This window comes from Heterodontus francisci, chromosome 3 (genome assembly GCF_036365525.1).
Source record: "Heterodontus francisci isolate sHetFra1 chromosome 3, sHetFra1.hap1, whole genome shotgun sequence".
NCBI lineage: Eukaryota > Metazoa > Chordata > Chondrichthyes > Heterodontiformes > Heterodontidae > Heterodontus > Heterodontus francisci.
Window position 1 is genome coordinate 102,824,345 of NC_090373.1, and position 13,241 is coordinate 102,837,585.

Below are 13,241 nucleotides of genomic sequence, written 5' to 3' on the forward strand. Positions count from 1 at the left end.
TGCTGCTTATACTGTTTGGCATGCATGTACTTCTGTGTTGTAGTTTCACCAGGTTGGCACCTCATTTTTAGGTAGGCCTGGTCCTGCTCCTGGCATGGTCTGCTACACTAGTTATTGAACTAGGGTTGTTCCCCTAGCTTGATCGTAATGGTAAAGTGAGGGATATGCTCGGCCATGAGGTTACAGATTGTGATTGGGTACAATTTTGCTGCTGCTTATGGCCCACAGCACCGCATGGGTACCCAGTTTTGAGCTGCTAAATCTGTTCTGAATTGATCCCATTTAGCACAGTGGTAGTGCCACACAACACCATGGAAGGTATCCTCAATGTGAAGATGGGCTTTCGTCTCCACAAGGACTGTGAGGTAGTCACTCTGACCAGTACTGTCATGGACAGATGTATCTGTGACAGTTAGATTGGTGAGGACAAGATCAAGTAGGTTTTTCCCTCTTGCTGGTTCCCTCACCACCAGCCGCAGGCCCAGTCTGGCAGATATGTCCTTCAGGACTTGGCCAGCTCAGTCAGTGAGCCACTCTTGGTGATGGACACTGAAGTCCCCCACCTAGAGTACATTCTGTGCCTTTGCCACCCTTAGTGTTTCTTCCAAATGATGTTCAACATGGAGGAGTACTGGTTCATCAGTTAGCTGAGGGAGTGCGGTAGGTGGTAATCAGCAGGACGTTTCCGTCCCCATGATGCCATGATACTTCATGGGGTCTGGAGTTAATGTTGAGGACTCCCAGGGCCATGCCTCCGGGAAAATTGCTGAACTGGTCCAGATGCCGGCAAGTGCAGCTCGGATCTCCCCTTTCGTCCTGACTTCGGGGTTTTAACCCCTAGTAAAATCCTGCCCCATGTTACTGAGGATTACATAGGGTATACGGCATAGAAACAGGCCATTTGGCCCAACAAGTCTATGCTGGCATTTATGCTCCACTCAAGCCTCCTCCCAGCTTTCCTCATCTAAATCTATCATTGTAACCCTCTATTCCATTCTCCCACATATGCTTGTCCAGCTTCCCCTTAAATGCATCTATTCTGCTCACTTCAACCACTCTTTAGGTAAAGAAGTTTCTCCTGAATTTCCTATTGCATTTCTTGGTGACTCTTATATTGATGGCCTCTAGTTATGCTCTTGCCCACAAGTGGAAACATTGTTGCTGCATCCGCTGTATCAAAACCTTACCTTTTTTAAAGACCTCTATTAGGCCACCCCTCAGCCTTCTTTTTACAAGAGAAAAGAGACCCAGTCTGTTCATTCTTTCCTGATATGTTTCCCCACACATTTCTGGCATCATCCTTGTAAATCGTCAATGCACCTTCTCCAGTGCCTCTATATCCTTTTTATAATATGGCAACCAGAACTGCGCACAGAACTCTAAGCATGGTCTAACCAAGGTTCGATACAGGTTTAGTATAACTTCCCTTCTTTTCAATTCTATCCCTTTAGAAATAAGGCCTAGTGCCTGGTTTGCTATTTTTATGGCCTTGCTAACCTGTGGCACAACTTTTAGTGATCGGTGTTTCTGGGGCTATTAAAGCAAACGTAAATTGAAATGACAAATTGCATGATATAATATAAATAATTATAATCATTGAATTACTTAGAAAGTTTAACATAAAATTACAGGGCTCTTTAGAATACATAGAATAACAAAAAATTAAAATAACATGTCCTACACTTAATACAAACTACATAGCAAAGTGTAAGATGACAGAATCCATTAATTTACTATATATGTAATCAAAATCTAGGTTCTCAGGATGGGAATTCCTTTGGGAGTTTCGGTAACACTGAGGTTTGGAGGAGAAAGATGAACTCATAAGGAAACAAGTAAGACAGATGTTATTACACCTCCAGTATAATTCTGGTTGAGCTATGTGCCTCATTGTATTTCCATTCAACCACTGTTGCTAGGATTTCTCAGGAGTGTCATCAGTCAGGGGAGACAAGGAGCCCTGATCTCCTAAATGTCATCTGTCCAGTCTCCCTGTGCCTTCAAATAATTCCGACATAGTGTACTGATACAAAATAAAGGCATCTGGGATGCTTCCAGGACATTGGCCTTTGTAAAGTTCTGTGCCCTGTCCAGCAGTTAGGAAGGGAGCTGTGCCCATCACTAATAGAGAACATAATAAGTGCCTAATCCAGCCACTGCAAAATCTGTGTTGCTCAATTAACATTATGTCATACACTCAATTCCAGTCCAGTTTAAGTACTATATTTACCATCCTTCCATCTGATGTTGCCTTAATATCAAAGAAATTGTTTGCACAAAGGTAAAATAAAGTGCACTAAATTGATTTCCTTACAAATAAAACACAAATGGCAAATTAATTATAGCCATGATGCTTCTCCTTGGTGCCTCTATCCGATGCATGTGGACTCGATCCTAACCTTGTGTTGCAGCTCGGGATTAGCCCAGAGGGAGGAGTAAGGAGGTACTTTGTGAGAATCAGGTGGTCATAGAGGCCAGGAGACAGCCTGCAACAGCTGGTGCCACATCTGATAATGCAATTGCAGGTTGTCCCTGCATTTACCATTACCTGGCACTTCTTCAAAGCTTTGATGGGGCTGTTTGTGTTGAACAGATGTGCTATCTAGCCTGAGAGGTAGCTGCCTCATTAGTCCCTCCTCCAGTTGCAGGATAATCTGGATGGGAGAAGGCACAGTACAAATCTTAAATAGTGTGAAGCCCACCATCAACGTTCTTCAAGCCAATTGCCCATCCCTAAAATCTGGAACGGAGAGACTGCAGTAAATTCACTGTTAAGGTCTGAATAACCCCCGTGTTCCTCAGTACAATGGCATCTAGGCTTGGGTTATCTGTCGCCACTGACTCTCCTGCAGATGATCATGAAGTTGTTCCTCACTCCAAGTTCTACTGTAGTCGTGTGCATATGTCATGCATTACTGCAGAGATGCTGATGTTGCACTGCTGCACATTTCTCAGCAATCTTTGCAGGATGCTCAGCACATTCCCAAAGAACAATATGAAAATTCTTTGTTCATCTGACAATGACAGATTTAGTGAGATCTTTGGCCCACACAACTGAAGAACATCTGGGACTGTTACAATGGCTAGAATCTTCCTATCCCCTCATTGTCACCTCCAATTGTTCTTCACTTGTGCTGTTTGGTTCATCCAGTGTTCCTTCCACAAATTCACTGTCTAAATGCATCAGGATGCTTTCATTTGTGATGGTGCATGCAATAGAACATGCTATGAAATACAAAGTTCTTTCAAACTACTGGAAACTGTCACCTTATCAGGTCAAACATGGGCAAGGAAACCTCCTGCTGATTACCACTTACTGCCCCTGCCCCCCCCCCCCCCTCCTCAGCTGACGAATCAGTACTCCTCCATGTTGAACACCACTAAGAGGAAGCACTGAGGATGGCAAGGACACAAAACGTACTCTGGGTGGGGAACTTCAACGCCCATCACCAAGAGCGGCTCGGTAGCACCATTACTGACCGAGCTGGCTGCATCCATAAGGACATAGCTGCTAAACTGGGTCTGCAGCAGGTGGTGAGGGAACCAACAAGAGGAAAAAACATACTTGACCGCATCCTCACCAAACTGCCTGTGGCAAATGCATCTGTCCATGACAGTATTGGCAGGAGTGACCACAGCACAGTCCTCGTGGAGATGAAGCCCCATCTTCACATTGAGGATACCCTTTATTGTGTTGTGTAGCATTACCACCGTGCTAAGTGGGAAAGACTTTGAACAGATCTAACAACTCAAAACTGGGCATCCATGAGGTTCTGTTGGCCATCAGCAACAGCAGAATTGTACTCAACCAAAATCTGTAACCTCATGACCCACTATATACCCCACTCTACCATTACCATCAAGCCGGGAGACCAACCCTGGTTCAATGAAGAGTGCAGGGGGGCATGCCAGGAGCAGCACCAGGTATACCTCAAAATGAGGTGCAGGACTACTTGCATGCCAAACAGTGTAAGCAGCATGTGATAGACAGAGCTAAGCGATTCCACAACCAATGGATCAGTTCTAAGCTCTGCAGTTCTGCCCATCCAATCGTGAATGGTGGTGGACAATTAAACAACTAGCAGGAGGAGGTGGCTCCACAAATCTCCATATCCTCAATGATGGGTGAGCCCAACATATCAGTGCAAAAGATAAGGCTGAAGCGTTTGCAAGAATCTTCAGCCAGAAGTGCCGAGTGGATGATCCATCTCGGCCTCCTCCTGAAGTTCCCAGCATCACAAATGCCTGCCTTCAGCCAATTTGATTCACTCCACGTGATATTAAGAAATGAGTGAAGGCACTGGATACTGCAAAGGCTATGGGCCCTGACAACATTCCGGCATTAGTACCGAAGACCTGTGCTCCAGAACTTGCTGCGCTCCTAGCCAAGCTGTTCCAGTATAACTACAACACTGGCATGTGGAAAATTGCCCAGGTATGTCCTGTATACACAAAGCAGGACAAATCCAACCCGGCCAATTACCGCCCCATCAGTCTACTCTTGTAATCAGAAAAATGATGGAAGGTGTTGTCGACAGTGCTATCAAGTGGCACTTGCTTAGCAATACGCTGCTCAGTGACACGCAGTTTGGGTTCTGCCAAGGCACTCAGCTCATTACCTCATTACAGCCTTGGTTCAAACATGGACAAAAGAGCTGAACTCAAGAGGTGAGGTGAGAGTGACGGCTCTTGACATCAAGGCACCATTTGACCAAGTATGGCATCACGGAGCCCTAGTAAAACTGGAGTCAATGGGAATCAGGGGGAGAACTCTCCACTGGTTGGAGTCATACCTAGCACAAAGGAAGATAGTTGTGGTTGAGATCAATCATCTCAGCTCCAGGACATCACTGCAGGAGTTCCTCAAAGTAGTGTCCTAGGCCCAACCATCTTCAGCTGCTTCATGAATGACCTTCCTTCAATCATAAGGTCAGAAGTGGGGATGTTCGCTGATGATTGCACAATGTTCAGCACCATTCGCGATTCCTCAGATACTGAAGCAGCCCATGTCCATATGCAGCAAGATCTGGACGATATCCAGGCTTGCGCTGATAAGTAGCAAGTAACATTCGCACCACACAAGTGCCAGGCAATGACAATCTCAAACAAAAGAGAATCTAATCATCTCCCCTTGACATTCGATGGCATTACCATTGCTGAATCTCCCACTATCAACATCCTGGTCATTGCCATTGACCAGAAACTGAACTGGAGTAGCCATATAAATACCATGGCTACAAGAGCAGGTCAGAGTCTAGGAATCAAAGAACAAAGAACAAAGAACAGTACAGCACAGGAACAGGCCATTCGGCCCTCCAAGCCTGCGCCGATCTTGATGCCTGCCGAAACTAACACCTTCTGCACTTCCGGGGCCCATATCCCTCTATTCCCTTCCTGTTCATATATTTGTCAAGATGTCTCTTACGTCGCTATCGTATCTGCTTCCACCACCTCCCCTGGCAGCAAGTTCCAGGCACTCACCACCCTCTGTGTAAAGAACTTGCCTCGCACATCCCCTCTAAACTTTGCCCCTCGCACCTTAAACCTATGTCCCCTAGTAACTGACTCTTCCACCCTGGGAAAAAGCTTCTGACTACCCACTCTGTCCATGCTGCTCATAACTTTGTAAACCTCTATCATGTTGCCCCTCCACCTCCGTCGTTCCAGTGAAAACAATCCGAGTTTTTCCAACCTCTCCTCATAGCTAATGCCCTCCAGACCAGGCAACATCCTGGTAAACCTCCTCTCTACCCTCTCCAAAGCCTCCACGTCCTTCTGGTAGTGTGGCGACCAGAATTGCACGCAATATTCTAAGTGTGGCCTGACTAAGGTTCTGTACAGCTGCAACATGACTTGCCAATTTTTATACTCTATGCCCCAACCGATGAAGGCAAGCATGCCGTATGCCTTCTTGACTACCTTATCCACCTGTGTTGTCACTTTCAGTGACCTGTGGACCTGTACGCCCAGATCTCTCTGCCTGTCAATACTCCTAAGGGTTCTGCCATTTACTGTATACCTCCCACCTGCATTAGATCTTCCAAAATGCATTACCTCACATTTGTCCATATTAAACTCCATCTGGCATTTCTCCGCCCAAGTCTCCAACCGATCTATATCCTGCTGTATCCTCTGACAATCCTCATCATTATCTGCAACTCCACCAACCTTTGTGTCGTCCGCAAACTTACTAATCCTGCAGTAATGAACTCACCTCCTGTCTCCACAAAGCCTGTCCACCATCTACAAGGCACAAGTCAGGAGTGTGATGGAATACTCTCCACTTGCCTGGATGGGTGCAGCTCCAACAAAACTCATGAAGCTCAACACCATCCAGGACAAAGCAGCCCGCTTGATCGGCACCCCATCCACACATATTAACCCCCTTCACCACCAACGCACAGTGGCAGCAGTGTGAACCGTCTACAAGATGCACTGCAGCAATGCACCAAGGTTCCTTTGACAGCACCTTCCAAACCCGTGACCTCTACCACCTACAAGGACAAGGGCAGCAAATGAATGAGCTTCCTTCAGTCATAAGGTCAGAAGTGGGGATGTTTGCTGATGATTGCACAATGTTAAGCACCATTCGTGACTCCTCAGATATTGAAGTAATCCTTGTAGAAACGCAGCAAGACTTGGACAATATCCAGGCTTGGTCCGATAAGTGGCAAGTAACATTTGCGCCACACAAGTGCCAGGCAATGACTATCTCAAACAAAAGAGAATCTAATCATCTCCCCTTGACATTCTTCCAAGCCACACACCATCCTGACTTGGAACTATATCACCGTTCCTTCACTATCGCTGGGTCAAAATCCTGGAACTCCCTTCCTAACAGCACTGTGGGTGTACCTACCCAACATGGACTGCAACGGTTCAAGAAGACAGCTCACCAACACCTTCTCATGGGCAATTAGGGATGGGCAAAATATGCTGTCCTAGCCAGTGATGCCCACATCCCATGAATGAATGAAAAAAAAGCTTCATCTGGGAAGCCTCTATAAAGGTGGAAAAATAATATGTGTTACAGTGGTTTCAGGAGGGAATGCTTCCAAACAGAAGTAAGATGCCAACTATTGTGTGCATACTGTTGTTGTGTGAGAGCAAATAAGTGAGGGGAGTAGGATCTTGCTGTGCACTAGCAACATGTTTCCTTTATTTCTATATATTTGGGCCAGATGGTATCAAGGGCTATTTCTTTTATTTATTTCGAGATACAGCACTGAAACAGGCCCTTCGGCCCACCGAGTCTGTGCCGACCAACAACCACCCATTTATACTAACCCTGCAGTAATCCCATATTCTCTACCACCTATCTACACTAAAGGCAATTTACAATGGCCAATTTACCTATCAACCTGCAAGTCTTTAGCTGTGGGAGGAAACCGGAGCACCCGGCGAATACCCATGCGGTCACAGGGAGAACTTGCAAACTCCACACAGGCAGTACCCAGTACTTTGAAGTGAGCAGTTGACTAAAATTGGGAAGTCCCTCCAGTCCAAGTTCTTTCTCTATGGTTGAGTGCTTTTGTCTCCTCAAAGCACATGAAAAGCATAGAGATGTTGCCTTTTGCAAGACAACCTATATTGCTCCTAGTGGGGGCCTAGTACATTGCATAATGTATGCAGTTTCTTGTGAGATGTTAGTTCTGGACAAATTCACAAAATTTCTGAGGCAGTGGAACACTGACAGGCAGATGGACCGGCATTAAGGATGGATGGTGGTAGACCCAAAGACAAACAGACATAGAACTGAACACCACCTGCATGCCTTTCTTTACATTCTTAATAGGTTGCATTCCATGTATGCCCTACAAGCCTTGTCAATGGTTCATCTATCTAAATACACAGGAATGCTCATGTTTTTCCTGAGCACTTAGTAATATTACCATATCAATGTGTTGATTGTTCTGGTCCATTAAACAGTGACTGCCAAGCAACAAATTTTTTTTTTTTAATTTCCAAAATATACTTTATTCATAAAATCCGTAAAAATTACATTGCCAAACAGTTTCCAAACAGCACCAAAAAATACAAACATTGCAAGGGAGATCAGTTTCCTTCAATACTGTCATGAATTTCTTCCCAACCCTTCCGTTTCACAATTGTCATGTCAATTACAGTTTTACATTTACAGCAATTGTGAATATTAACGATACAGTTCGAGGGGTTTCCCATGGATCCAGCCCCTCAGTCCAGCTTGGTGGGGGAACCTTACACTGTGGTCTTTCCCCATTGAGCCTTTGCTGCGGCTGCCCCAAGCTTTAGTGCGTCCCTCAGCACGTAGTCCTGGAACTTGGAATGTGCCAGTCTGCAACATTAGGTGGTGGACAACACTTTGCGCTGGAAGACCAGCAAGTTTCGGGCAGACCAGAGGGCGTCTTTCACCAAATTGATAGTCCTCCAGCAGCAGTTGATGTTTGTCTCGGTGTGCGTCCCTGGGAACAGCCCATCGAGCACAGACTCCTGTGTTACAGAGCTGCTTGGGATGAACCTTGACAAAAACCACTGCATCTCTTTCCACACCTGCTTTGCAAAGGCACATTCCAGGAGGAGGTGGGCGACCGTCTCTTCCCCACCACAGCCAACGCGGGGGCACTGTGCGGAGGGGGCGAGACTTCGGGTGTGCATGAAGGATCTGACGGGGAGGGCCCTTCTCACCACCAGCCAAGCTACGTCTTGGTGCTTGTTTGAAAGTTCTGGTGATGAGGCATTCCGCCAAATGACTTTGACGGTCTGCTCGCGGAACCATCCGACAGGATCCACCGTCTCCTTTTCCCGTAGGGCCTTGAGGACATTCCATGCAGACCACTGCCTGATGGACCGGTGGTCAAAAAATATGGAACGCTTCACGAATTTGCGTGTCATCCTTTCGCAGGGGCCATGCTAATCTTCTCTGTATCGTTCCAATTTTAGTATATGTGCTGCCAAGCAACAAATATGCTGCCAACATAAGATACCGAAATGCTACATGTTCACAAACTCCCAGGCGTTGACCTGGAGAATACTGAAACACATCTTCTTCACACTCCTCTTTCCCATATCTGTCCCTTTGATATTTGCTTGCAGAAGAAAGAGCTTGCAATTATATAGTGGCTTTCATGATCTCATGCACTTTATAGCTAATTAAGTACTTTTGAAGTGAATATAAGGAATATAAGGAAATGAAGCAGCTAATTTATTCACAGTGTAACCCACAAAGTCAGGTAGCATAGTGTATTCATTATTTTGATAAAGTAGGCATAGACAGCTTGTTTCTAGTGGTGAAGAGCAAAACCGGAGGTTATCAATATGAGATAGTCACCAAGAAAAAACATAGAGAATTCTGAAGAAACTGCTTTACCCAGTGAGTAGTGAGAATGTGGAACTCACTACCATAAGAAGTAGTTGAGGAGAATAGTATAAGCTAGATAAGCATATGAGGGAAAAGGAGTAGCGGATTATGCTGTTAGTGTGAGATGAGGAAGGACGGAAACAAGGCCCTACGGGAAAAGGAGACGGGGGATCCTGTCGAATGGCACATTCCAAGGTCCAGGACTACGTGCTGGGGGATGCACTAAAGCTTGGGGCAGCCGCAGCAAAGGCTCAATGGGGAAAGTCCACAGTGTAAGGTCCCCCCACCAAGCTGAACTGAGGGGCTGGATCCATGGGAAACCCCTCGAACTGTATCGGGAACATTTTCATTTGCTGTAAATGTAAAAATGTAATTGGCATGACAAATGTGAAATGAAGGGTTGTGAAGCAACTCATGATTGTATTGAAGGAAACTGATCTCCCTTGCAATGTTTGTATTTTTTGGTGCTGTTTGAAACTGTTTGGCAATATAATTTTTACAGATTTTTATGAATAAAGTATATTTTGGAAATTAAAAAAAAGAGGAAGGACGGAAGGAGGCTTGAGTGCAGCATAAACTGTGGCGTGGCCTCATTGGCCCTAATGGTCTGTTTCTGTCCTATATATTCTATGTAATTCTATGTAAATATGTGAAGACGAATTGTACTGAAGTAAGTATGTGAATTCAATTGTAATTGCTGTTCTGTATTTTCACCTGGTATGAAATAATACAGCTGAATGATTTGTATCTAGCCTTGTTTCATCAATTGGGCGCTAAGTTTGTCCTTGAAGATATTAAAGAGATCCATATGGAAAAGACATGAGTTTATGGTCCAACTATTGTTACATATATACTGTGGCTACAAGAGCAGGTCAAAGGCTGGGAATTCTGCAGTGAGTAACTCATCTCCTGACTCCCCACAGCCTGTCGACCATCTACAAGGCACAAGTCAGGAGTGTGTTGGAATTTCCTTTCTAAACCCTTTGGAAAAGTTGCTGTTCTATCTCCCTCGCCTTCTTTAAGACCCTTCTTAAAACCCACCCCTTTGACCAAGCTCGTGGTCGCCCTTCCTAATTTTGCCTTTTTTAGTTTCAAGTCTGTTTTCCTCATGCCTCTGTGAAGCATCTTGAGATGTCTTTTACGTTCAATGTGCTATATACATGCACATTATTGTTGTTCATCACCGCTGCTGATACTATCGTTTCAAACAACTGGCAGAGACCTGATGGGCTGAACAGTCTCCTTCTGTGCTGTATGATTCTATGATTCTATCTTGCTGACTAAAACTGCCCTAGCAGGATTATTGTTATGCAAAATATATAGAATGTGGTCACTTAGTGACATTCGGATTTTATTGTAATTAACAGGAAACATGTTAAGAACTATTCTTCAGTTACTGTAATTTTCCTCACTTTCACACGAACTATGGACAAAATGATTCTCCAAATTTGATGCCTTCCTATGTAGTATCATCATAAATGTGTCTGTAAAGATTTTGTGCTGGATTTTGTGCTGGAGGTGAGCCTCCCGGCAGCGGTTGAAAAGGCAGGGGCAACCTGCCTCTGCCGTATTTTCCTTCCCAGGAGTGATCTTGCAGTCTTTTGGTGTCAAAGTTTTAGGAGGTGGGATCCCTGTCCCTTTAAAGATCCCAGCGGTGACGGGAAGAGGTCCTTAATTGGCCATTAATATGCCTCTTAAGGGCTTCAATTTGCCTCTGGGTAGGTAGGCTGTCATCGGCCTATCCCGCCCCGGGAAGAATGCTGGGTGATGGGGAGGCGACTGGCTCTCTGTCCCGCCACCTCCACCGCAACCTGTCGTGATTCTCCATGCCCCCTCCACCTCCAATTCCGCCTCCGGGAGCCCTTAAAATCCCGGTCTATATCTCTTTCATGTTTCTAGCAAAATCATAAACCCATTTATATGAGCATACGAATTAGGAGCAGAAGTAGGCCATTTGGCCCCTCGAGCCTGCTCCGCCATGCAATTCATTTAGAACACGATTATGATTTCACTAGAAATAGTGATTGAAGGAGATTTTAACAAATTTATTTATGAAATGGCAATTCTCATTGAATTTTTTTAACCTAAGTATAAGGTTTTAAACGAAAAGGAACCACACTTTCTGTGTCAAGATTCATCCAAAAAAAACTTAACAGCTCCAATATTGGGCCATAATTTGCTGTGGCAGGGCATCTAATGGTGTCTGCTGTTAGGTTTTTAACTTTTTCACATGGCAAGCTGCTGAAAGTGAGTTCATAATGTCACAACGAGAGAAACCGGGCATCTGAGACCTGAGTGAATTGGACAAGTGACTGTGTATGTCCTTCACCTTAATCAGATTGAAGGATTGTGAAATTAACAGTGCAAGGGCTGAGAAGGAATTATAAATTAGAGTGGGTGAATTCATTTTCAAATCAGGTACAGAAACAGAGCTAAAGAGACGGAAAGAAAAATTGGAGAAAGAGAGAGAAAAAAGAGACAAAGTAAAGTAATTTGTAAAAAATTAAAATTTTACATTTTTGAAATCTCCAGCGCGACTAATGGGCTGAAGTTTGCAGTCATTGGAGAAGCAACGGTGCTTACCACTGACCTTGAAGAAAACTGCCCATAAAGATCAAGCGTTCGCTGTGCTGTGGATTTCTCCTTTCCTGACACCACTTTACTTCTGGTATCAAGTCAAGGAGGATCTGCAGGCATCCAGTGACAGTGATGGCATCAAGCAGGGTAAGCAGCCAATCACATTGGAGTATTCTCACAGACAGCAAACTGAGAAGTAAAAAACACAGAAATCCTATGCTTTTAATTCTTAAGTTTTACAGATAGTGGAATAAGTGATTGGGATATACACATGGGATTAAGGTAGAAGCTAATATATCATCAACTTTTTAAAAATTAAAAATGTGTGGAATTCCTTATCATAATGGAGAAATTTGACATTCAACAAACATAAAATTATACATTCAGGCCCTGTGATGCTGTTTAACAGTAATTATGAAGTTAGCATGCCATTAAAAACACAGCTACACCTCATTCAACAAGGTATAGCTTTTTTTCAGGGTTTTCACAATGAGCCTAAGAGCGTAAGGGTGGAAGTTCTCATCAGTTCAATGATTTTTAATTGATTGCATTCTGGGAGGACTTCAGCAGTATAGATTCTGGAGTAGCTTAGAATCACTGACAGCAATTGCTGGATTTCTGTGTTTTAACTGTGCATGTGTGGACTCTAGAAGTTACTGTCAGTTTTAGAGACGTAATGATGATGAATACTGACAGTTTCACCATCATTACCATGGCAAAATCTGCGCCAATACTTAAAGGAATGAAACCTCACTCTGGTAATAGTTAGTTTTCAGTGCTGGAGAGATTGAAAATAAATAACACTTATTGTGTCGTTAAAAGGGTACTCAGACTGAAACAGACTAGACTGAGCTTTCTGTGCTGTGTTTAGTTCATTATCTATGGTACAAATAACTTCACACTATTCAATGCATTTCAATGGTGAGTCAAACGTCAAAATACCATTTATGGGAAGCTGACAGTGTAGCAGCACAACTCGAGCAGCAACTTTTGGATAATTGAGTTTAACCGTGCATCTGCCCCACGTCTGAAGTTGCTGTATTTTTGTGCATAAATAATGTCAAATTCCATTAGCTACACTGTGTTTTAGACAGCAAATTATGGCCCAATATTGGGGCAATAAAGCCTGATTGAGGATTTTACCCCATGGGGTTTGATTGGTGTAACGAACTGTTTAGACTAGCATTAGTATTTTATTGTTGCCATTTGTGTGCTGCTATGGCAATGCAAATGGTGTTCCACGTGACACCGCCATGGTTATTTTTATGGGGACACAACACTGAGCTTCAGAACATCTGCTAATCATATGTGAGATAAACATCTAATG

The 13,241-nt window shown here is 44.2% G+C and overlaps 1 non-coding gene across 1 annotated transcript; it reads right to left on the reverse strand.

Moving 5' to 3' along the window:
* Positions 1 to 8,836: 8,836 nt before the first annotated feature.
* Positions 8,837 to 8,941, reverse strand: LOC137368124 (U6 spliceosomal RNA). The gene has a single exon (XR_010974353.1). It is a non-coding gene; the product is annotated as a U6 spliceosomal RNA (small nuclear RNA).
* Positions 8,942 to 13,241: the final 4,300 nt, after the last annotated feature.